This window comes from Monodelphis domestica, chromosome X (genome assembly GCF_027887165.1).
Source record: "Monodelphis domestica isolate mMonDom1 chromosome X, mMonDom1.pri, whole genome shotgun sequence".
In the NCBI taxonomy this organism is placed as follows: domain Eukaryota; kingdom Metazoa; phylum Chordata; class Mammalia; order Didelphimorphia; family Didelphidae; genus Monodelphis; species Monodelphis domestica.
Genome location: NC_077235.1, coordinates 28,845,768 through 28,869,267, shown reverse-complemented (window position 1 = coordinate 28,869,267; position 23,500 = coordinate 28,845,768). Strand labels below are relative to the sequence as shown.

Below are 23,500 nucleotides of genomic sequence, written 5' to 3'. Positions count from 1 at the left end.
GGGTAATCAACAAAGTCAAAGTCTGCAAAGAAGTTAACGATATGGATTTTTAAAAAGGCACATTACATTTGGCAATTAGGAAATCACTGGTAACGTTGGAAAGACTGCTTTCAGTGGAACGATGCGGCTGGAAGTTAGATTTTAAAGGGTATAGAAACGAAGAAGGGAGGAAGCGAAGACACTTAGAGACAGGCTTCTCAAGCAGTTTAGTCACAAAGGGTGTGGCAGGTGAAAGATGAAATGACTGAGGAAACAAAGATACAAGCTTCCGAGCATATGGATTTATTAAACAACATGGGCCAATTGCATAAATCAAAGTCAGGCCCTCAGCTTTAGCACTGGACTCCGAAATTCATGGAAGAGATTGATTTTTATGCATTAAAACAATCAATAAGACCAATTGATTAAAGGAGAACAAATGAACCAGAATAGAAAACTTACCTAGTTTTTAGATAGATTACCTATTTGATTTCTAATTGGTGGAAAGACTAGGTACTTTCCTAGTTGGGATGGGCAGAGCAAACAGGTTCAATTCCCTGAATCAGAAAAGATGTCCCACTATGCACTTCCACCCCCAGTATCTGGATTCAAAGGAACATGGGAACAATAATTGATTGATCAGTACGGGGCCAGTTTTCAGAGAAGACATATGGGCACTTGAGAGGTGTAACTGTGAGAAAAACTCCCTGAATTAACCTTACAGGGTTTCTGGTCAGCATAAGCTAGATCCTTATTTAAGGATCTCAAAGCAGCAGGTAGAGGTGGTCTAACTTCCCAGTTACCCAGGGCTGAGTTCAAACAATGCAATGAAGTTTTCTCCCAATTCCCAAAATTGAATAAAATTTTCTAATAAGGGGGCAGCTGGGTGGCTCAGTGGATTGAGAGCCAAGCCTAGAGACGGGGAAAACCTAGGTTCAAATCTGGCCTCAGATACTTCCCAGCTGTGTGACCCTGGGCAGGTCACTTGACCCCCATTGCCTAGCCCTTACCACTCTTCTGCCTTGGAGTCAATACACAGTACAGAAGGTAAGGGTTTTAAAAAAAATTCTAATGAAACAGAAATTGGACGAGACCCATAATTGAAAAGTAAGGGAAGTGAGCCAGCTCTAGAACTGAGTCACAAGGTAGAATCAGTATGGTTTACCAAGTTTTCACTACCATTTGTACTAATCCCCTCAAGGGCAAAGACATGGGCAAGATATGGGCATGTTCCTGCCAGGATCCACATCAGTTTTGTCCAGCAGATCTCCTTTTTCCTCCTCCTCAGAATACATATGTGTGGATGTGTGCATATATGTTTATGTGTATGTATAAACATACACATGTATATATTTGTGTGTGCATATGTATACATCGATACATAAAATAATAAGAAATTGCTTCTCCAGGGCTTCATATCCTTCCACTCCTCCCTCATTCTCTTTCTCTTCCTCCTTTATCCTTTGTCCAGGGTATATATCAGACAGTGCTTAGTTTCCCCCCTCCTTTGGGTCACAAAATCTAAGATGGAAAGTGGTTACTTTTCCACAAGTTTCCTGATGTTTCTATACTAGTAATTGGTTCCTTCTCGGGAAGAATCAGATGTGGAATAGAATTTTCTGTTGTTGCTTTCTTCACTTTTTGAAAGATGAAATTATTATCCTTCAAGTCAAGAAATGATTAGCTGCTCTGCTTTCAGCAGAGAGAGAAAGAGAAAGAAGCCCAGCAGGTGTTTAGATAATTGAAGTCCCCATCACTACCACAGGCCTCTGGGCTAGGCTTGTGATCTGTTTTCCAAACTCCTCATTTCCTCTTGCAGTCCAGGTGGTCTGTAATCTATTCTGATGGCAATATTGCTTCTGTGACTGCCTCCAGTGTTCTTCACTCAAATGTTCTCTGTCCTGCTTGTTCCCTCTGCTTCTTTTAGAAAAACACCGATCCTCTGCCTCCCTCCCCCCTTTCCATCTCTCCTGTTTCTTTTAAATACAGTCGCCTTTGTACTATCACGTCTTCTACCTTGATAAACTCCAAGTGTGTATTACTTCCTTCATCCTCTCTTCCCACATCTACCTCCCTGCTGCTGAATACTGCTGGAGAAAAATCACGCAATTGCACCAACTGAGTTTGCTAACAATTTAATTTAGGTTATCTGTCTTCTGCTGGACCCCTGCTGCCATGAAGCAATCAGTTAATTTCTCCGTGATTAACTCTCACATTCTTGGAATTCACGATTCCAAATCTTACCTTCTTTCCTTGAGCTTTCCACACCAAACTTCTACCCTATAGCAAGATCTTACCTTCTGCTTTAGCAAACAGAGGCCATCCACCAAACGTCCGACTCCCACCTCCCTAACTCAATTCAAGCCCCTTTAAATCATGCCCTATTCTATTCTCTCTTCCTTAAGTCTATGTCCTCTGGGAGTTTGTTCTCTTTGTCGCTTACTCTTATTTTTAACACCTCTTTATCCAGATTGCTTACAAATATGTAAAGGGCCCCCTTCATCTGCCCAATTAGGCTTAAATTCTTGACATCAGGGCTGGATTTCAAGGCAATGGGTGCAAAGGTTGGGTGCCAGCAAATTGTGAGGCAGGAAGGTCTTGTGGTCAGCTCTTCCCCACTCCCATTTCCAGGTTTCTCTTCTTCCAGGGGGTGGTTCCAGGGTTCATGCACTCCTAGTGCAGAGGGGAGCTGAGGGGGCTGAACACTTATTCAGACAAAGCGATTATTGTTCCAAATCTATTTGGATTTTTTCTACTGGAACTGCCTTTAGAGCTGCATTGTGTTTTTACTATTCTTAGTGGTTAGGAATATTAATATATTTTTATATGTTATATAAATATATATATATATGTATATATATATATATATATACTTTCTTTGAAATCAGAGGACTTGGAATCAAATACAGTCTCTGATGTTTATACCCTTGTGACCCTGGCTGTGGAGGCCTCTGTAGGCCTCAACTTCCTCGTCTGTAAAGTGAGGAGTTGGACTATATGGTCTCTGAGGTCCTTTCTGGCTCTAGATCTATGATCTATTTAACAGAGGAAACTAAGGCACAGAATAACTTGCCTGAGATCACAAAGCTAGTTAGTGGCAGAATCAGAATCTAGGCCCAGGACTACTACCTCTCGGGTCCATTTTCTTTCCACCAGACCATTCTGCCACTCATATTCATAACCACCAGAGAATCTTGAACTAGATAACTTTTAAGGTCCCTTCCAACAGCTCCAATCCCATTCTAGACCAATGCATCCCTTCGACAATATGCCAACCCAGCAGGGAGTACTAAAGCATTTGGGTTCTTTATCTCATTTTCCAGGTTTTTAATAAATCTATCTCAATCTCTAAGTAAGAGCTTATATAGCTGATATTTTTATTTGATGAGTTGTAGATTGATATATAATTCTTTTGCTAGATATTTTGGAAACATACATTTATTCAAATGACATACAGTATTTGCCTCATGGGAATATCGATCTCTGGTGGCTTGGAGACCACAGGGAATGATGTCATATCTATGAGACAGCCTTATGGCTTTAGGAGGAAGACCCCTGGGTTTAAGTTTGACTGCTGGCTCTGCTATTTATCATCATAGAGATTTTGGGCAAAACACTTCTCTCTTAGACTTGGTTTTTCTGTCTGTAAAATGAAGAGCTTAGGCTAGATCATCTCTAATGTCTCTTACAGGTAAATCCTATGAGCTCATATTTCCGTGACCTTGAGCAAGTCACTGAAATGCCTGTTTCCTCAGTAAATGGGAACAATAATATCCACTGTGCTATATTACCCATTCCTAGGAATACTTGGTAACAAGCATTCTTATGGATAGGTGAAAAATAATACCTACTGCAAATTTTCCTAGAATGTTCACTGTATCAAGGGGTAAGAACAACTCAAAAAGGAGTTGTGACTTCAGGTCTGCCCAGTTGGGTCCATATTGGGTGGGGGTTTTTGCCAAAATTTAGCAAGTTGTTTTGCTCTCTGTTGCCTCCATTTCTTTACTTTTAAAAGGGACTCAGTAACCTCTAGGCCTAAGCTCTGAGGCTAGGCCTTGGGGTCAGAACCAAATTGGAAGGGAATGCTTCCTGGTATAGGCTTTAGTCTCTTTCCTCTTTTTGAACCCAGCAAAGGGCTAAGGAAGGAAAGGAAGCCTCAATGGGGAATTTCCTAGCTTTTGTAGGTTTAGACTATGACCTTCAAATTACTCAACCATAATTTGGGGCGCTGAATTGTATTATCTATAGCATCTGGGCCTTATTACACGGGTTTCCTTTTGCTGTGCATGGAATCATGTTTCAATGAGACAGGGGTCATGTTATTTTTTTTTAAGGTGGGGTTAGGGGTGGTGATAAGTAATTCGAATAGGAAACAGTCAAAGAGAGGGAAAGAAAATCCGTTCTAATGATCAACCGTCTAGAGAAGAAGGGAGAGGAATATATCCCATACTAACAGATCATTTTCCTCTGTGCTATCCCCCACCCAAAGAATTCACTACCAACCTCTCGGCAAACAGAATGAGAGCTAGCAGATGTTCCCTCACTATCAGTCGTGCTGTATCAGCTTCATGACCAGCTATCGACTTTGCTGTGTCTCCTTTTAATATACTGCCAAGGATTAATCAAGCATTTGGAAAGCATCCTATATCAACGCTGAGGCCAGAGCTCCAGTGATTTACTGTCATCCTTGCAGCTCCTGTTTGACTCCTGTTTTTTCTTTCATGTTGGGCAGCAGAGGTCGGGCAGCCATGGTCAGGGCTGTGTGCTTTCCCTCCATCTCACATTTGTTGCCATCACTCCAAACAGTTGCTGGTCCCCACAGAGCAGCGGGATGTGCCCCTGCAGCAGCTCACTGCCACCGAGATGGTAATTGATTTTCGGGAACCCATTCATCAATTTCCTTTAGGAGATCGCCCACTAGGTTTGCTCTTCACTGTCAAAGGTAATTCAATTAACACAGCACTGGTGTGACTAACTACCCAGTGTTCAATATAGTTACCAGCTGCCTCTTTGCTCCAACCCTGCAGTGATGGAGGAGGCCAAGTAGGCATGGAAGCACTATTTTAAGTCCTTGGTTACTCTCTTTCTTCTCTTTTCCTTGTGACACAGGGGGAAAAGCTCTGGTTCTAGAGTCAAAGAATCTGGGTCCAAATATTGGTTCTATCATATGACTCTGAGCAAGTCACTGTCTTTCTCTGGGTCTCAATTTCCTATCCAAAGTGAGGGAATGATCTCTACTGGCCCTTCTAGCCCTAAATTCTAGGTTTTTACAAGTCACAGCTTCTCTTAGCCTGAGTTTCCACATCTAAAAACTGGAGACAATATTACTGACACTACTTGCCTTAAAGGCTGTAACTGAAAGAGTGCCCTATAAACATATAAAGTATGATAGAAATATGAGCAGTTACAATCCCTTTTTTCTTCCTTCCTCCATCTCTCTGTGCAGGATGCTCTAGGAAAGACAATTGAATTTGGAGTCAGACCAATTCGATCTGAGCCCTGGCTGAAACTTACCTGCTTTGTCAAGCACATGATAAGAGGGCCTATCCTGGAACTGCTGGAGGGAGAAATATTTGAGTTCCTATTTAAAACAAGAGCAAAGAGAACCTGAGTAGTATAGTGGGTTACCCATCTAAGGCCTCAGAAATTCCATGTAATTTATTAAGGCTGTTTAAATATCAGATGACATTTTTTAGTGCTTTGATACTGCCCAAAGTGCTAGATAAACCTTTAACTTTTCCTGATTTCCCATGTTCTCTACAATAGCAAAGGTACAGCTAGTTAAGATGGGACTTTAAACTAATGGGTCCTCCCTGTAAAGTCCCGAAAGTAATTCGATGGTAAATCTGTCCTCTCCTGAGAATCTTAATCCACCTTTATAGGACATTGTTCAAACAACAATAATTTGAATTCTACATAAAGTTGAGACTAATAGCTTCTCTTAAAAGGGAAAGGTGAAATAAACTGCATCACAAAGGTCACTCAACAGGAACATCATGTTTTCACATTTTATGTCTGGTGACAACTGATTCCTCTGGTATAACCAGAGTTGTAAGGAAGAATCTTAAGGTGTAACTTAGGTGAGTGAAATGACTGCTTGAGACCTTTTGAATTTTCTTATCAACAGAACATGAACTAAAAAAAAAGGAGACACTAATTGAGCTTTCACTCCCAAAGTTAGGATTTTGTCTCATAAGGATACAAGAGAAATGGAATTTCTTGGTTTTGGACTCCAGGCTTCCATGCCATCATTGCCATTTTCAATAAATTGCACATAATGTAGTTTGCAAATTTTGAGTGAAAGGCTAGTCCTATAGAGGTCTAGAATGGGCTAAGGGGATGGAGAACACAATTGCTTCAAAGGATCAGGGGTCCTTGAGAGTTTGGCTCTCATTCCTAGTCTGGTATGCCGTTTTCCCTAATGTAAATGCCCTTGTTAGCAATCCTTTCCACCCTTCCTACCTCTTTTCTCTCCACACTGGGAATGGGAATTGCATCAGGGAGGGCAACTACCTCAGTTGTGTCAGTATCTTGTCTTCAAACTTAGCCACTGACATTGATATTTGGTAAGCAAACTGGAAAGGGGAAATTAATCACATTTCAAAAAAAATTATGAGAGATCACAGCTTTTTGGTTAAAAAGAGACTAACTGAAAAAACGAAGGTTTCAGTGATGTGACTGAATTTTGGCTCTCCTATTTCTAGCTGTGGCCATATCACTGGCTCAGGTACCTCATAGGTAGTACTGTTCTTAGGCAATCCATGGGAGAGAGGAAGGAGCTGTAGGCATCCAATTTGCCTTCAAAAGCATCCCAAACACTCGATGGAAAGTATACTTTCTCTACCCAAATAGTAGGCCAAGACTTCCTCCACATCTTTGGGAGTAAAGTCTCTACCCACTCTATTTCTTCAATCTCCAATCTCCGTTGAAACAAGGGATAGTGGAAAGTACACTTTATATAAAGTCAGAGGACCTGAATTCATACTTCTAATGTCCTGAATACCTATGAGACCTTGGAGAAATAATTTGGATCAGAGGCTTTAGCACTATAAAGAATATTTGAACTCTAGTCCAAGTCCTTCATTTTACACATTAGGAAATTAAGGCTCAGAGGGTTGAGATGACCTGCCTAAGATTACACAGATAGTAGTGGGGCTGGGATCCAATCCATAGTGTTTTGCACATAGTTAGTGTTTAACAAATAAATACTTCATTCATTCATTCATTCATTTATTCATTCATTCATTCATTCACTCATTCACTCATTGACTGTATCATGACTGCCCTGTAACCTAGGGCTTTGCCTCATACATATATGTTGAATGAAAGAAGACTCTCAGATCAACTTCTTAGTGCTACTTCACGAATGTCTAGTTTGCTTAAATAAAGTAGTGTTCTTCAGAAAATCTTGCCAGTCCTGGCTACGGGTTTGTGTGTTCTTGGGTTTGCTAGCAAGCTTCACTGGATGGAGTTGAGAAAGCTCTAGCTATTTTAAAACTCTTAGAGGATCCCAAGAAGCCTGTCTCAAAAAGAATGAAAGTGAGCAGTTTCCCCTTCAGAGAAGACAGAATACAAACCTTTGAATAGATGGCCCTTCACCTTTTGGTCAGATGCTATATGTCCATGGCACTTTCCGGCTGGCCATCTGTATTCCATATGTCCACAGAAATCATTTGTCTTCATGTCCACAGACTGGACTCAAGATAAAATTGCAAAGAGGAAAAATAATTGCTACCTCTCCAGACTTTGGTCTTTTCCTCTATGTAATGAAGAAGAAAGAAATATCTCTAGCTAGAATAATAAGGCAAATCTACTAAGGAGAAACCTAACGAAAATAAATATAAAATCTAAAACAAGGATTGAAAAATTCAATTTCACAAGTATAGGAAAGGCTAGGTAGAGCTTGATGGCAATTTGTCTGAAAAAAAAAACAACCCAGGAATCTGAGGGAATCGAAGGCTCCATGAATCAGAAGTGTGATATGGCAGCCAAAAAAGCAAATATGATCTCAGGCTACATTAGGAGAAACAAAGACTCCAGACCAAGGGAGGTAAGAGTCCCAATATACTCTTTCTTGGACTTGCCTCATTTAGAATGTTTCATTCAGTTCTGAACTGGATCAAAAATCACCTTTTAGGAAGAACCTGGATAAGGTAGAAGGCATCTAGAAGAGGGTGACTGGAACTGTAAAAGGCCTTTAGATCATGCTGTTGGATTGGGTGAAGCAACGGAGATGTTTAACCTGGAGAATGCAGTATTTCAAGAGTTATCCTGTGAAAGAAGGATGAGGATTAATCTTTTTGCTTTCAAGGGGCAGAAGTTAGAGCAGTGGGTCAAAGTTGTAGGAGCAGATTTTGGCTCAGTTTAAGGAAACATTTTCTAACAATTATAGCTGTCCCAAAATAGAATGGGCTGTATTTAGGAGATTCTCAAGCAAAAGCTCAATGACCAATTACCCGGGATTCTTGCTCCCATATGGGTAAGACTAGATGGTCTCACAGGTCCCTTTCAACTTTGAGATTCTGGGACTCCAGGAAGGACTTTAACTAGATTATCTCAAATATTACTTTCAGCACTAATATCTTAATGCCAAGAAGTCAAATGTACAGAATAGAAAAACTTTCTGTATTTTTCAAAGATGATCCTCAACATTTTTCTGAAGGGGAAAAAAATAAACAGCTCAAACATGTAACTTTCTGTTTGGAAGACTGTATTTTTCCCCTGGAAACATTTATGTTCCTCATATTAGAGGAAGGAATGCTTTCCTTGACATGAAGGTCAATAGATGATACAAAGCCAGAATTCTCTTCACAGAGAGCAAACAAGCTTTACATTTGAAAGGAACTAGAAATAAGCAAAGGTTTCACATTGATGGTGGGCCCAAATCCCATCCTGCAATCTATTTTTGCTCCCTGGCTATGATTTGGTTTGAAAAACTTACAAGCTTTCTAGGGGCAGCTGTAATAGTTAATGGAAAGTCTACTGGACATAGTTGGAAGGCTTGGGTTTGAGTTGGGACCATGCCACTCAACAACAGCTGTTTGGCAGTGGGCAAACCATTTCAGCTGTTTGAGCCAATCACCTGGGATATCATAGGAGACCATAATCCTGTCCTGTCCTGCCTGCCTTTCTGAGCTGCTGCGAAGCTCAAACCAGAACGAGGATGTGGAAGGCTTTGTAAATTTGTGTAAAGTCCTGTAGATCTGCAGGATTAACAAGGAAAGGAAAGAATGTAAGTCAGAAGAAATAGCTGTAAAACTGTACAAACATAATTATCTTTACAAATTCAAGAACTGCATTACTGGAAATTTCCCATGGGATGGCATTTTCTTTATTTCCTTTAAACTGTTCTTATTATTAAGTTGACAAATATCAACAAACATGCACATTTCCATATACAGAAAACAGAAAAAGAGAATGTACATGAAACCATGAATTTCTATTACATACAGTTTGGTGTACTTTTAACACAGTAGCACCAACCCTGCCCTTCTTGTCTGTGTCCCCTTTGGAACTTGGGATGATGTCCTTTTCATGCTCAAAAAACTTTTAGTTCAAAGAAGCCCACTTATTCTAACAGCAACCATCCACCCTGCCTATATGTTGGGCTTGAGGCGAAGAAAGGAAGTGGGTTGGTTCTCTTCACTGACCAAGGAGTCTCACTCATCACTTTGGTTTTGGAAATAAAGTGAGATAGCGAGGGCAGCTGGGATAGCCTTCTTTGAAATGTGGGGAAAACTGAGGCCTAGAGAGCAAAAACAACCACCCAATGGTCACCAGACTAGTTGGTGGCAGGGCCAGGACTAGCCTCTTGTCACGATGTTATTCCTCCTCCTGCTTTTCTTAGTGACTACCTTTGCCTTATTTAAGTCTTCTGTTGGAATTCCTGGTGTGTGAAAGAGCTCCCATAGCACAGTGACTGCAATGACTAGATCCACTTTTCCACTTTAATGGATTCGGTCATCCAACAGTCAATAGCAAGAGTCGGGCAGGCATTTTAATGCTGTGACATCAAAACGTGGGTGTTTGATAATTGTATCCCTTTTAACTCACTTTCTACCCAGGAAGAAATGTTGATTTCCATTACAAAGTTTGAGTGATTAAGCAGTGGCCAGATGATTAGGGGGCTGTAACTGGAGAAGACACAACTTTGAAATATGATTTCTAGCAGGACCCCACTTCTGGTTATTGAATATCCAGCCTTGTTTCTGGCATTAATCAATTAAGGCTCCTCCTGCCACAAAGAAGTAGAAAGCTGGAGAATCATTAGCACTTCATCTGGGAAACAGGGCCTTGTCAGCAGAGAATACGAGATTGGGGCCCATCTGGGCCTTTAAAAAGGAGCACATTTGTCAAGTCATTGAAGGAAAGGTTAGTGTAACTGTCAAGGACTTTATCAACTTCCAGGTCATACCAATTCGTCTCAGTGCTTGCTCACAGACTGGAACTAACTGGTATCATTGAGGAAGGACAAACTGGGGTTTCCCATGAATTGTAAGGGAAATCTTCCTGTTGGTTCTTGCTACTTGTAACTAACTGAGGGACCTACCATTGTTTCCATAGAATGAAAGATAATAGTTAAACCTTCTGAAACAGGGAGATTCATACTACACTCGTATATACATCGCACATGATTCTTGAAATAGCTCTGGAAAATAAGTGCTGCAAATGTGGTGATCTTCATTTTGGGGATGAGGAAATGAAGGCTCAGAGAGAGGAACTCTTGGGCGGTGCCCAAGGTGACACAGGTGTTACTGTTAGAGCAGAGACTCTATCTACCTCAGGTTTTCTGACTTCTGGGGGGACACTGTTCTTTTTCTTGCATCATTCCTGTGTATAGACCAGTGCTCTCTGGTTACCTTATCACTAAAACTGAACAGAGAGGCAGGGTTGGCCCTGAGTAGAACTGGAAAGCAAAGCCATTTATTGATATGCTGATGATCCCATCACTCCTTTCTATGCCCATTTGCCCCTGGCTTCCTATACCCAGATAAGTGGTGCCATGTATCCAGAGGTTTCCTGATCACGTCTGTTCTTCCAACAATCTGAACATTATGTTCCAAGGCTCTCTTCTTGCCTATTTGGGGTGAGATAGCCTTGCAAGATTGAATTGACTAACTCCCTTTGAAAAGCTAATTCACTGACTTCTCCAAGGTTACATAAAATTTTCAGAGCAGAGCTAGGGCTAGAGCTCAGTTCTGGCCAACTCCATTGTAAAATGAGAGGGATTTCTGGGATGGTGAGCTCCCTCTCTCAGAAGATAGGATAGGATAGTGGCAAGAATGCTGATTTTAGGGTCAGAGGACCTGGATTTGAATCACAGTTCTGACACCTACTGACTTTGGGCAAGCTAAGTTACTTTCTCTGTGTCATCTGTAAAATGAAGGGGTTGGACCCAACATTTCAGTTCCTTAGGACTCTAATTTCACGATCCTTCGCTCTTTTATGGTAATAAGATCATACTATGTTTTTCCCTTTGAGGAAGGGCTTGATTTTAAAAGGGTAATCCTGTAAATCAATTCTCTTAACACAGAAAGGGATCTATAATGGTTAAATGTGGGATACTGAAAGGAGATGAGATGGTGGTGGCTGATGGGAGATATTTTTGACTAAGATGAACTTTGAATTGCTGTTCAAGGGACATTCCCATCAGATATCAGCTTTGCTTTACTTAGCATGAAGCTACCCTTAAAGGGAACTGTTGACAGTGTAAACACTGACTTTAATGTCTAACTCCATGGCCCTGCTAAAGCCATTTTACTTTCCATAGGCCTCAGTGTCCTCATCAGTAAAATGAAGGGGTTAGATTACATGATCTTCAATATGCTTTACAGCTCCAAATCCTAGGACTCCGTTTATCCTCAAAAAATGGAATCCTTGAATGTTTGAGTACAAGAAAAACAAAAACACGACCCCTGCTCACAGAGAGCTCACATTCTAATTGAGAAGACACCCTATAAATGCCTATATATATGCCTATATATATATGCCGATATATATATGCCTATATATATATATATAAGACAGAGACAGAGAAGGTGGAAAGTTCTCTCAGATGGGAAGAAGCTGGGGTGGGAGTGGGCATCAGAAAAGGCCTCTTATTGAAGGTGGGACTTGAGCTGAGTTTTGAAGTAAGCCAGAAATGCTAAGAGGTGAAAGTGAGGAAGAAGAGCATCCTAGGCATAGGTTACAGCTAGGGAAAAGGCAATGGAGGTGGGAGATGAAGTGGTACATGTGACTAACAGCAAGTAGTACATGAAGAGGACTAAAATATGTAGGAAAAGGTCAGGTTGTAAAGAACTAGAAGTGTCTAATAAAGGATTTCATGTTTTATCCAAGAAGTTGTTGGTGGTGTTTGTCCTTCATTTTCAGAGAGGACCAATGATCTAATGGGGTGATGTCTTGACTTGTTTGTGTGAATTGAAGTGAAGCAGAGTTGCATAAAGTCATCAACCTCACTGTTTAAGAGCTATTGAAGCCCAGTAGCAAGACAAAAGTCAGGATGACTAGTGATGGCCCAGGACACAGTTGAGGACCTTGGAGTCTTCCATGTCTTCCAAACTCCAGGCACTCCATAGCACCTGCTTCTGTTGCCTTCATGGCCATTGAAATGAATTGTTCTCATCCATCCATTCCATCTAGGGAAGGCTTCACATGCTTGGGGTAGACACTCTCCACAACTCACCCACAGGTTTGAGGCCTGTCAGTTACCCTTAGTCTGATTTAGCACATCTGCCAAGTGTTTTACCTGGGTGTGGCTGCTGCACATGCTAGATATTCCTGGAAGTATAGGTGAGAACTGGTTGAAAAGTGAACCCCAAAGGTGGATGAGAAGCCCTGAAAAGGGCTTGGCAAATTCTCATACCAGAGGTGCTAGTCCTCCCTGAATACTCCATATACCTCAAGGTTTATTATCCAAGAGGTAATAGAGATCTAAAGATAGAGTGATAAAATTACACACATGCTTTATGAAAATCACTTTGGCTGCTGGATTGGAGGGGGAAGAAACTTGAAGGAGAAAGAGACTAATGGGCAGGTGGTTGTAGTTGCCCGGGTGAGATGTGATGAAGGCATGAACTAGAATGAGGGCTGTGTGAGTGGAGAGTAGGAGACCTACAGGAGAGATCTTGGGAAGGTAGAAAGAATGGACAACAGATTAGATATGTGAGGTAAGTGCAGAAGAGGGGCTGAACATGAGACCAAGAATACACATCTGGGGGGGGGGGCAGTTGGGTAGCTCAGTAGATTGAGAGCCAGGCCCAGAGACAGGAGGTGCTGGGTTCAAATCTGGTCTCAGACACTTCCCAGCTGTGTGACCCTGGGCAAGTCACTTAACCCCCATTGCCTAGCCCTTACCATTCTGCCTTGGAACCAATTCATAGTATTGATTCTAAGACAGAAGATAAGGGTCAAAAAAAGGAATAGACATCTGGGTAACTAGGAGGATGGCGATGCTCTCTAGAGAGCAAGAAAGCTGGGAAAGGGAGAGAGCTTTGGGAGTAAAGATAATGAGTATTACTTTTGACCTCTTGAGCTTGAGATGCCTATGGCATCTCAGGACAGTCTTAAGTGACACCCATGGTTATGGTATGACCTAGATGAAGAGTAAGCAAAGGAGACTGAAAAGGAATAGACAGGAGGAGATCGTGATCATCATTGTTAAAGGCTACAGAGAGGTGAAGGAGGCTAAGAAGTATTTAGGAAAAAAACATTAGTTTTGACCATTAAGAGATCATTGGTACCTTTGGAGAGAGCAGTTTCAATTAAATAATGAGTTTGGAGGCTAGACTGCAGGAGGCTTAGGAATGAATAAAAGGAGAGGAAGCAGAGGCATCCAGTGTAGACAGGGTTTTCAAAGCATTTGTAGGGGAAGAGAGATTTTGGATAACAGCTAGCAGGCAAAGTTTAAGGCTTTTTAAGGACAGGGGAGTCACGGGTGTTATTGTAGATAGCAAGGAAAGGGTTATTAGATAGGGAGAGGTGAAGGATGAAAATTAGAGAGAGGATATTAATGAAAGGGGGAAATTTGATGAAAACGAGAGGGAGGAAATCAAGGGTGCATTAAGTCAGGCATGGTTTGTTATCAGTCAAGTTGTCCAATTAGTATTTGGTATTACAAAGTTCAATCTAGATCTAAATTTAGAGATGCTCTTCACCAGTGGGATTTTTTTAACCATAGAAACTCTCGAAAATGATGGGTCATATGAGGATCAGTTGACAGAATGGAGAAGATTCAGGGGAGATATGATAGCTATGTTCTAATATAATGTTCAAGAAGGGCTCTTGCAATATCATAGATATAAAGCTGAGGCCATCTAGTTCAATAACCTTATTTCATAGAGGAGAGAGCCAGACAGGGTGATTTGCACAAAGACACACTGCTAGTGAGAGGCAGCCCAGTTTTCCCGACTCTAAACCCAATATGCCTCGTATTGTAGGATACAGTCAGGTTGAACAGTTGACTTTCTTTTTGGCCCCAGAGGACAGAATGAAGAACAATAGGGGGAGGCTGAAGAGAGGCTACTTTGGGTTTTATGTTAGGAAAGACTTCATAATGATTAGAGTTGTGCCTAAGTGGAACAGGCTACTTTGGTGGGGGGGAGGGGGGGGAAGGGAGGAGCCATTTAATTGGCATGTTCCAGTAGGAATTCACTCAAGTATGGTTTGAACTAGATTAGTCCCAGAAATTCTTTTCAACTCTGAAATTTTTTGATACTAATCTATAAAAAAAAACCCCTTGTGATCTGTCAGTGAAAGAAGTATCCATACTGATGACATTCTGGGTCCTTGAAATATTAAAATAATCACAGGGGCATGAGCAATGTGTACTTGTTGCTTGGGGTCAAGTAAATACTGTTCCACATTAATGGTGTTATCCATTCTTTGGTTCAGAAGGATCCCGAGTTCCTAAACTGCACACATTGTACCATACAGATACTACTGAGAATCTCAGATTATCACAGATATGCTTTTAGGAATGAGAAAAATGGTTGCCTAATGATGTGCTACAGCATGATTTTTTTAGCTTGGGGGAGTGGGTATGAAAATGATATAAAAGATTAGTTCAGGACTGGCCTGGATAAAAACTGGGTTCAAGTGACTTTTTCTGCCACACACTTGCTGATTCTGAATAAATCTCTGAACCCCAGTTTCTATATCTGTAAAATGAAGAAAAAATGCTTCACTTGCCTGAAGCTGGGTTTAGATGAGGTCCCCTCCAGTTCTAAGGTCTATGATTCTATACCAGATGCAGTAACATGTGAAAATCTGCCCCCTCGAAACAAACTCAAATATTCAAAAAGGTACATTTCCCAGCCCTAACTGTTGCAAGGAGCCATCCTATGTGACAGGGACAACAGTTTTTAGCTTCTGAATTTTCCAAGTTAAAGGTGTTATTATAAACTGACAATTAATATTTATAGCTGTGCTTTATGTGGTGGCAAAAAATGTAAAATGAGGAGATGCTTTTCAATTGGGGAATAGCTGAACAAAACCGATGGTGATGGAATACTGTTGTGCTATAAGGAATGGTGAATCGTTTGATTTCTATAAGAACTGGGAAGACCTCCATGAATTCATGGGGAGTGAAATGAGCAGAACCAGGAGAACATTATACACAGAAACTGAAATATTGTGGGATGATCAAATGTAATAGACTTGACTACTAATAGCAATGCAATGATCCAGGACAATCCCAATGACTTATGAGAAATGCTATTCACATCGAGAGAAAGAACTGTGGGAGTAGAAATGCAAAAGAAAAACATGATTTATCACTTGTTTATATGGATATATGATTTAGGGTTTTGGTTTTAAAAGATTATTCTATTACAAAAATGAGGAATATGTAAATAGGTTTTGTGTATAATCCAGCGGAATTGCTTGTCAGCTCCAGGGGGAGGGAGTAGAGGAGGGAAAGAACATGAATCACGTAACCATGGAAAATATTTTAAAAATAAAATTACATTAAAAAATAAACTGACATTTAAGACAAAGGACGTCCTCAGAAATTTGGGATAACTATGTTCTGTAGCAGAAATCTTGATGTGAACCCTCAGATTCTTTGCTAGATTGAAAAATTCCTTAATTTGGACCAGAGCTGGCTATAGTTTCATTAGAATACGGAATCTGGGTGAAGAAACTCCTTATACTAACCTTTTCCATAATTGAGAGTTTCAGCAAGTTGCCTCGGATAATAAGAGGTCAAGTGACATGTTGGGGGTCATATAACCAGGATCGAGCCAATAACAGGACCTGAATGAGAGTCTTCCTGGTTTTGAGGTTGGCTTTTTAACAACTACTCTAGCTGCTTCTCTCTGTAATGACATAAAACCAATTCACAAGGATAGTCTCTGAGAAAGTCTACAATTCAAGATCCCTGGGGGAGGTGAGCTCTGATAGCAGGCAATCTTTTACTTTTTTCTTGAAATCACCAGCATAGAACATGGCAGACACTTAATGCTAATTGAATGAATAAATCAGGCAGTTGGTGCACATAATCTTTAAAGTGTCTTACCAGCTCTAAAATTCTAAAACATTCTCCATACAAGCTTAAGGATTTCCTTCTAGGATTATCTACATTTTAAAAGAACTCTTGAGACCCCAAATAATTAAGCACCTATAGTAGATTTTCAGACACTATAACTCAAGAAGTATTTGGGGGATTGCCTGGTATTCTCTCAAATTACACCATCTATAGGAACATGAGCTCCACATAGATACTTGATAGACCAGTTAAAGAGCTATATGTAGAGAGAAGGCAAAAAGAAGGGCCTTTCTTGGTTTATTGCAGAAGCTGAAAGGAGTCTTTAGAATATACTATATTAGATGCAGCCACAAAGAAAGAGAGGATGACAATTTGGCCTCTCCATAAAGAACAGGTGACATGCATTCCTGGGAGCAATCACTCTATAATTGAGCCAAAGCCAATTCAAAAGAAAAAACTCAGATATTAAGACATTAGGTCTTGGGAAATTTTCCTTTCCAAGTATGTATTTTAAGTCTCATCCTACCTCCCCTTGTAATTTGGATGTCTTTTCTGAGAGATAAATTTATAGAACAGGTCATCTTACAAAGGTTACGCCATGTGCCAGATGGTAAAAGATTGAGATGGTTATGAATGATCTGATTTATTCTCCTGCTGTAAAATACAGAAAATGAAGATGGTTTCCAACATGACTGGGGAGTTAACGTTTATATACCAGCTCAAAAAGGAAGCTGGACCTGGGAAAATGTTCAGGCTCCAGTTTTTCTTTAGTGACCTTCTTTCCAACCATTCTGTTCTTTGTCTACCTACCATGACATAACATCTTTTCAACTGGGCAATGCTCAAGCTCTGTACCCATCTTCTTCCCATCAGCACTTATTTGGAATTTATTTGGGGGAGGGGAAAAGATTATGGGAAGGACTTGCTAGGAGGCTGATTTATGAATCTTTGATAAACTAATCCATATTAAAAGTATTACTGTCTTGTTTACTTGGCTCTGTTCATAAATCAGAAATGAATTTATTCAATCAACAGCAAATGCCCCCCAGTGGCTGAAAACAAATCCAAGGTCATTTTTCTTTGACTCATCCCAACTGGTTAGAGAAGTATTTATGTCTAAATATTTACCCTGGTTTCTGTATTTCCACCTACAAGTAAATGAACATGATAATAATATGTCATGTTTGATCTGAGATCAAGGAAAGAAGGATGGATTCAAATTGTGGCTGTCGATTCTAGTTGTGATATTGAGAAAGTTCATTCAACGTTTTTGAGACTGAGCTTTCCCATCCGTAAAATGGGTTCTCTCTACAACCATGCAAAGCCTAACCTACCCATTCTGGGCAAATGGTCTCTAGCAGTTACCTCTTACTATAGAAACATAAACTCTAATTAGAAAAGGGAATGAAATTCTGTCATTGCTCAATAGACTGAATATCTACATCCATAGTGAACTCAAGGAAGTTGAGATGGATGCACAGATGCTAACACTGCAGTCCTACAAGCAAAGGGTATGAAAGAGGTGTTCCATGGTTACCTAGTCTGTTACCAGCATAGACACACACTCTCTTAAGAAGCCTCTGTATTCATAGTAGTGTGTAGTGGGTCTTGACCTTTGGAGGGAAGAACATTTTTGAAACATGGAAAAAAAAAATACCAGGGAACAAAATATGGAGGAAGCTGGGATAGAACTGGTTTTATAAGTACAGGGCTTTAATGTGAACTAAGCATTGGTCTACAAAGTGCAAATAATACTGTGAAACAGGATACATCCAAGTATTTTAAATTCCTAATGTAAATGAAGTTCTCAGATCCTTCAAGATTGGACTCTTAAGTGCTACTTCTTGAAGGAGACCTTTCCTTGTCCTGTCAGTTGTTATTGTCCTCACATCCTCTAGATTCCACTGACCCCTTAGAATGGAAGCTTCTAGAGAACAGGAAAGGTTTCATTTTGGGGTTCATATCCCCAGGGCCTAGAGCACAGTGCTTGGCACATGGTTGGTGCTTAATAAACATATGATGAATATATGTATCAAAAAGTATTAAGAACCTATTACATGCCAGGTATTATGGGGGGACAGGACACGAGGTATGGGTGTGTGTACAAGGGCATGGGTTAGAGAGCATATTGTGAAGATTGGATTTGGCTCTCCCCTGATTGTAACAATGAAGGTACTTAGCTCTTCCCTGACTGTGAAGATTTAAATTGTAACTCATGTCAATTTTTAGATTTTAATTCCCAAAAGGGTAAACACTGTGAATCTTAAAACTGCTCAGACTCTACTTCAGAAGATTTGATTAAGCTATTCTCCATTTTTAGCAATGGAGGTACTTGGTCAGGAATGTATTGAGAACTTTTAAAATTACTCCACCCTACTCAGACAGTGCCTTAGGGGAAGATAAAGTTGAAAACTCCTAATTGAACAATGAAAAGTCCCTAACTCATACTTATAGTGAAGCTAAAACCTTAAGCTAGGTCTATTTTTAGATCTAATACAAAAGGTGCTCAGTACCTATAAAGGTTAAATTAGTACCTAAAAGGTCAAACAATTTACAAAAGGAAAGCTTAACACAAGAGGTGTGAAGTACTCAGTAGATTTAATCTAACCAGAGAAGGTGAGAACAAAAGAAGATGAGAACTAAGAATGGGCAGTCCTGGGAAAAAGTGTCTACTGTGATTGGTAGACGTGAAAATTTAGAGGAGGTGACAAAAGAGAAAATTTCTTTAAAAGGAAGGACTTATTGGAGGGTTTTTTGGATTGGAAGTTAGTTGGAGTTGGAGTTTGGAGGTTTGGAGCTTGCTTGAAGCCGATCTTGTGGTGAGTGATAAAGACTGACTCGCTCTCCCTTAGGCTCAGGCCTAGGCCATTTGGCCTAGGCCCTTTCTATTATTCTCTCTCTCTCTCTCTCTTTTTTTTTTCTCTCTCTCTCTCCCCTTCCTTTAGTTCCTTCATTTATATTAATTAAAATCTCCATAAATCCCAGCTGACTTGGGTATTTTCATATTTGGGAATTTTCCCATGGCAACCACTTAATTTTAGATTTTTAAATCAAGACACTAAAAATTATCTTTACAGTTTGGCCGAAACCTTTACAGTTTTGGCAAACCACATTTTCACAGTTATAACACCCTACTTAAAAGTTAAGTATGGAGACCTGCCCATTTAGATCTAATCACCAAAAGTGCAAATATTCCACTTAATGATGAAGTGGGAAGTCTGTGACCCACTTGTGCAATAGTGGGTAATGAATCAGAATTGACTAACTGCCTTCTGGGCCGTCCTAGAGCAGAGCATCAGCTGTGATTGGTAAATGTGGAATTAGGGGAAGTGATGCAAGAGAAAATGCCTTTAAAAGAGAGAGTGCTACATAGAGTTTGGGGGATTGGACTTCCACTTCTGCTGGAGTTAATTTCTTCATGCTTCCAAGTTGAAGCTGGTGAAGAGGGGCAGAAGGATCTGCTGACTGGACTGACAAGTGGTGAGTGAAAAGTTTACTCTAAACTGCTGGATTTTTCTGAAAAGTCTTCCCCAGGTCCTGGGCTACAAGGGCTGAGGCCTATCAGGTTGAGGACTAAACTCCTCTGCCTGGTTGTTGAGCCAGGAGCTGGAGATCAATTACTTAGTGCTCAGGCTAGATATCTTACCTTATCCTCTATTTGATTTCTTGCTTCACTCAACATTTTGTAAATAAATTGTAAATAAAATATCTTTGGAATTAACTAAATTCCTGCTGACCAAACTTAAATAATCAAGTCCAACCCTTTAAAAATTAACCCCTTTTCACCCTTACAATATAAGGTATAGTGAAAGTGGAAAAAAATGTTTATAAGAGGGTTAAAGATGATGTATTTCAACTTAATTGGATTTCTTTGTCATTCTATAGGTTTTATGCACTTAAAAACATGATTTTGAGAAAGGGTCCATGGGTTTTATCAGAAAGATGTATGTATGTATGTAGGCCATCTAATTTAACCCTTCACTTTAAGAAGGGGAAGTGAGAGATCTAAAAAGCACAATAGTCGGAGTCTGGGTTCAAATCCCCCCTACTGATACTTTAAACATGTCACTTAACTTCTCATCTAGAAAATACAGGTGGTTGATCTCAATGCCCTCTGATATTTTTTCAGCTCCAGATCTAAGATCTTAATTAGTCACATACCTGAGGTAACATCAGGAGTGAATACCAGATCTGGGACTAGGACTACTCAGTTCTCTTAACTTCCAGGCCAGTGGTTTTTTTTCCATTCTCCTACACTATCTTGATCCTTGCGCCTGGGAAACATCCTCATCTTAGTTGGGAGATCCAGGCTTCTCACAGGTTTTCATCTTCATCCTCCCCCTGAGGTGACACTTAATGAGAATAACCCTTGGAATAAAAAGGTAATCAAAGTTCTTTCAATAAACACAGAGGCTCACTTTTACTAAAAAAAGAAGGGTGTCAGCTTATCTTTCCTTCTTACTGGAGAAATAAGGCAGTGGAAGGGTTTCCTGACAGGCCCAAACATATTAGTCAAGTAAATTGGAGCAAGAGAGAAGGATTGCTTCAGGATCTCTTGAGAAGTGGGCCAAGAATCCTTGAATCCCTCCGCCCAATTCAGCAATTCTCTCTGGTGGAGGTCTGAAAGGACAAGAATTAGAACCTCTTCCACCAAAAAAACTTATTTCCTTGTGGTGAAGGTACTTCCAAGTCAGGGACCCTAATTATCCCATTTCTTTCAGGGCTTAGCCTCCTCCTTGCCAGCTGAGGGGCTCCCCTCTCCTAGATGACAATATGTCAATATGATTGAGAATATCAGTTAGGTGAGGGGAGGAAATGTATCAACCCAGGGGAACTCTTTGGGAGTTCCTCAAATGACTACATGGTCCATGTTTCAAAATAACTGAACTATCTGAACTAGATTAAAACATCTTTCAAAGAGCATTCATATAAATTTCTATGGCCAAGTTAAATATGGTTTTTGTATAATTGAAAATCTGTCACCCTTAAAAAAGAACTACATTTCCCAGGAGCCCACTGACTTTCTGTCATTACATACTTCCTATAGATAGGGGATATTAGGTGGAGATGTGGAAGGTCCCACCTCTTTACTTCTGGTCTGGAGCTTGGTGGTGGTAAGGTGGGTATTTGAATGGGTTGATCAGCCACGGGCATGTGGTCTTTATTGTGTATCTTCTTTATTTCTTGATTTCTAATGATATTTAATAAACCTCCTAAACTATAATATTTTTATTATTAGAGATTTCATTTTTACAGATGGTGACCAAAAGGGACGAGAAACTCTCTCAATTTTTTTAAGATAGCCTAGATAATTTTTTTATGTTTCTCCTGTCAAGGATTTTTGTCCACCCTACTCACCCTCTCAAACTCCAACTGTCTTTGGAGGTTCTGTGTTTCTCTTTTCCTACTTTTTGCCCAGTTGCTTGCTCTTCCTACTGGCCAAGGGGGACTCTTGGTGAAGAAGAGATAAACCGCTTCTCTTGCCCAACTGCTTGAGTCTTTCATTCCTTGTTCCTCCTTCCTTACTGCTGACTCTGGAATTGCTGATACTGTAAGGGGTAAATTTAGGGGTTTTTGACTGAATATATTATACTAGTGGTCGCTAGGGATTAATTCAAATCCCAATAAAATACTCAAGTCAGTTTGGGAATTTTATGGTGGTTTAATTAATATAGAGGAAAGGAATTAAGAAGAAGAAGAGAGAGAAAGGGGTATAGGATTTCTCCGGCCTAGCCTAAGCTAAGGGAAGTTCAGATAACTCAGCCACGAGGCCTTCTCAGAAGATTTAATTTAGCTTGGCTTCTGCCACGAGACCTCTTCCGAGATGAAAGGTCTCCTAGGAGGATGGCGTTTTAGGAAATAAAAGAAAAAGGAATCAGTCTAAATACTCACCCAGATCGCTCAGGGAAGATACCTCACCTAACCCATACTACAGAGATTCTCCCAGTTACCTCACCTGCAAGCTGCAACCCGCCAAACTGCCAGGATGCCCAGCACGCTGCCACGAGCCACACCAGCCAGAGCAAGGGCCACGTTTCCGCGAGGGAGGCTGGAGAGAGGAAGAGACGCGAAATATATAGACTCTTTTTTATATCACTTCCTGCGTCTCACATGTACCAATGGAAGTTAAGCTTGACTTAGGACAGGCCAGGAGGTCTGTGAGTTGTTTCTTATTTGTCACTTGCTAGCCCATGTCTGTCATAGGCCATCTTCTTCAACACTTAATCCTTAAGTAGGGGTATAGACATTCCCGTTTGTTAGGATTTTAAAAACTAATCAGGGCATAGAAAATCTAAAATTCACAATACTGTTTCCTCCTGACCATCTCGACCCAGATCACTCACCCAGCCCTGGATCCCAGCCCCTGGTCATCAGAAATTCTCCTGATCTCTGGTTCTGCTCCTAAAATCGGCCTCCAACCAGACCCCGAACACCACATCTGTTGCTGATTGCTGCCACCAAGAAGCTAGGAGTCCTTTGAGCCTCTCCTCAGGGCAGATGGTAAAAAAAGGGGGTGTCTTTTTCCTTAGGCAACAAGTAGCCTCCTAATTCCCTTTGGGGAAACAAGTGTTTTACCTCAAGGGGGATGGGGAGAATACTCTTCCAAACAGGAAGTTGATTATAAGCATGGCATACTCTATGAAAAAGCAGTACCTTGCCTATTTTAAACAGTTTCTACCATTCATCAGTGCACTGATCCTTTTACTAATCTTTCCTGAGATTCAGGGGAGCAATTCATTTCCCTGCAACTCTGCCAGTTGGGCCTGCCCAGTTTGAGATTCCTAAAACCCATGTTCTCCCTCGCTATGGGAGATACCACATTGCAGACAAAAGCAAACTCAATGGATTAAAAAAAAAGGAACTTTAAAGAGACTGGAGGTGGAGGCAGAGTCAAGATGGTGGCGTAGAGGCAGTAAAAGTTTCGACCACTGAAAACCCTTTCTTACCAATTACAAACTAAATGCTTCCACAGGGGACTGAAAATCAAACCTAACAACAAGACAGAGCCAAGGAACCCTCCTACTGGACTCAATT

The 23,500-nt window shown here is 40.6% G+C and overlaps 1 long non-coding RNA gene across 1 annotated transcript; it reads right to left on the bottom strand.

Moving 5' to 3' along the window:
* Positions 1–2,895: 2,895 nt before the first annotated feature.
* Positions 2,896–22,514, bottom strand: LOC103093275 (uncharacterized). The gene is made up of 3 exons (XR_474778.2): positions 22,422–22,514; positions 9,062–9,182; positions 2,896–8,250 (listed from the first exon to the last, which is right to left on the bottom strand). It is a non-coding gene; the product is annotated as an uncharacterized LOC103093275 (long non-coding RNA).
* Positions 22,515–23,500: the final 986 nt, after the last annotated feature.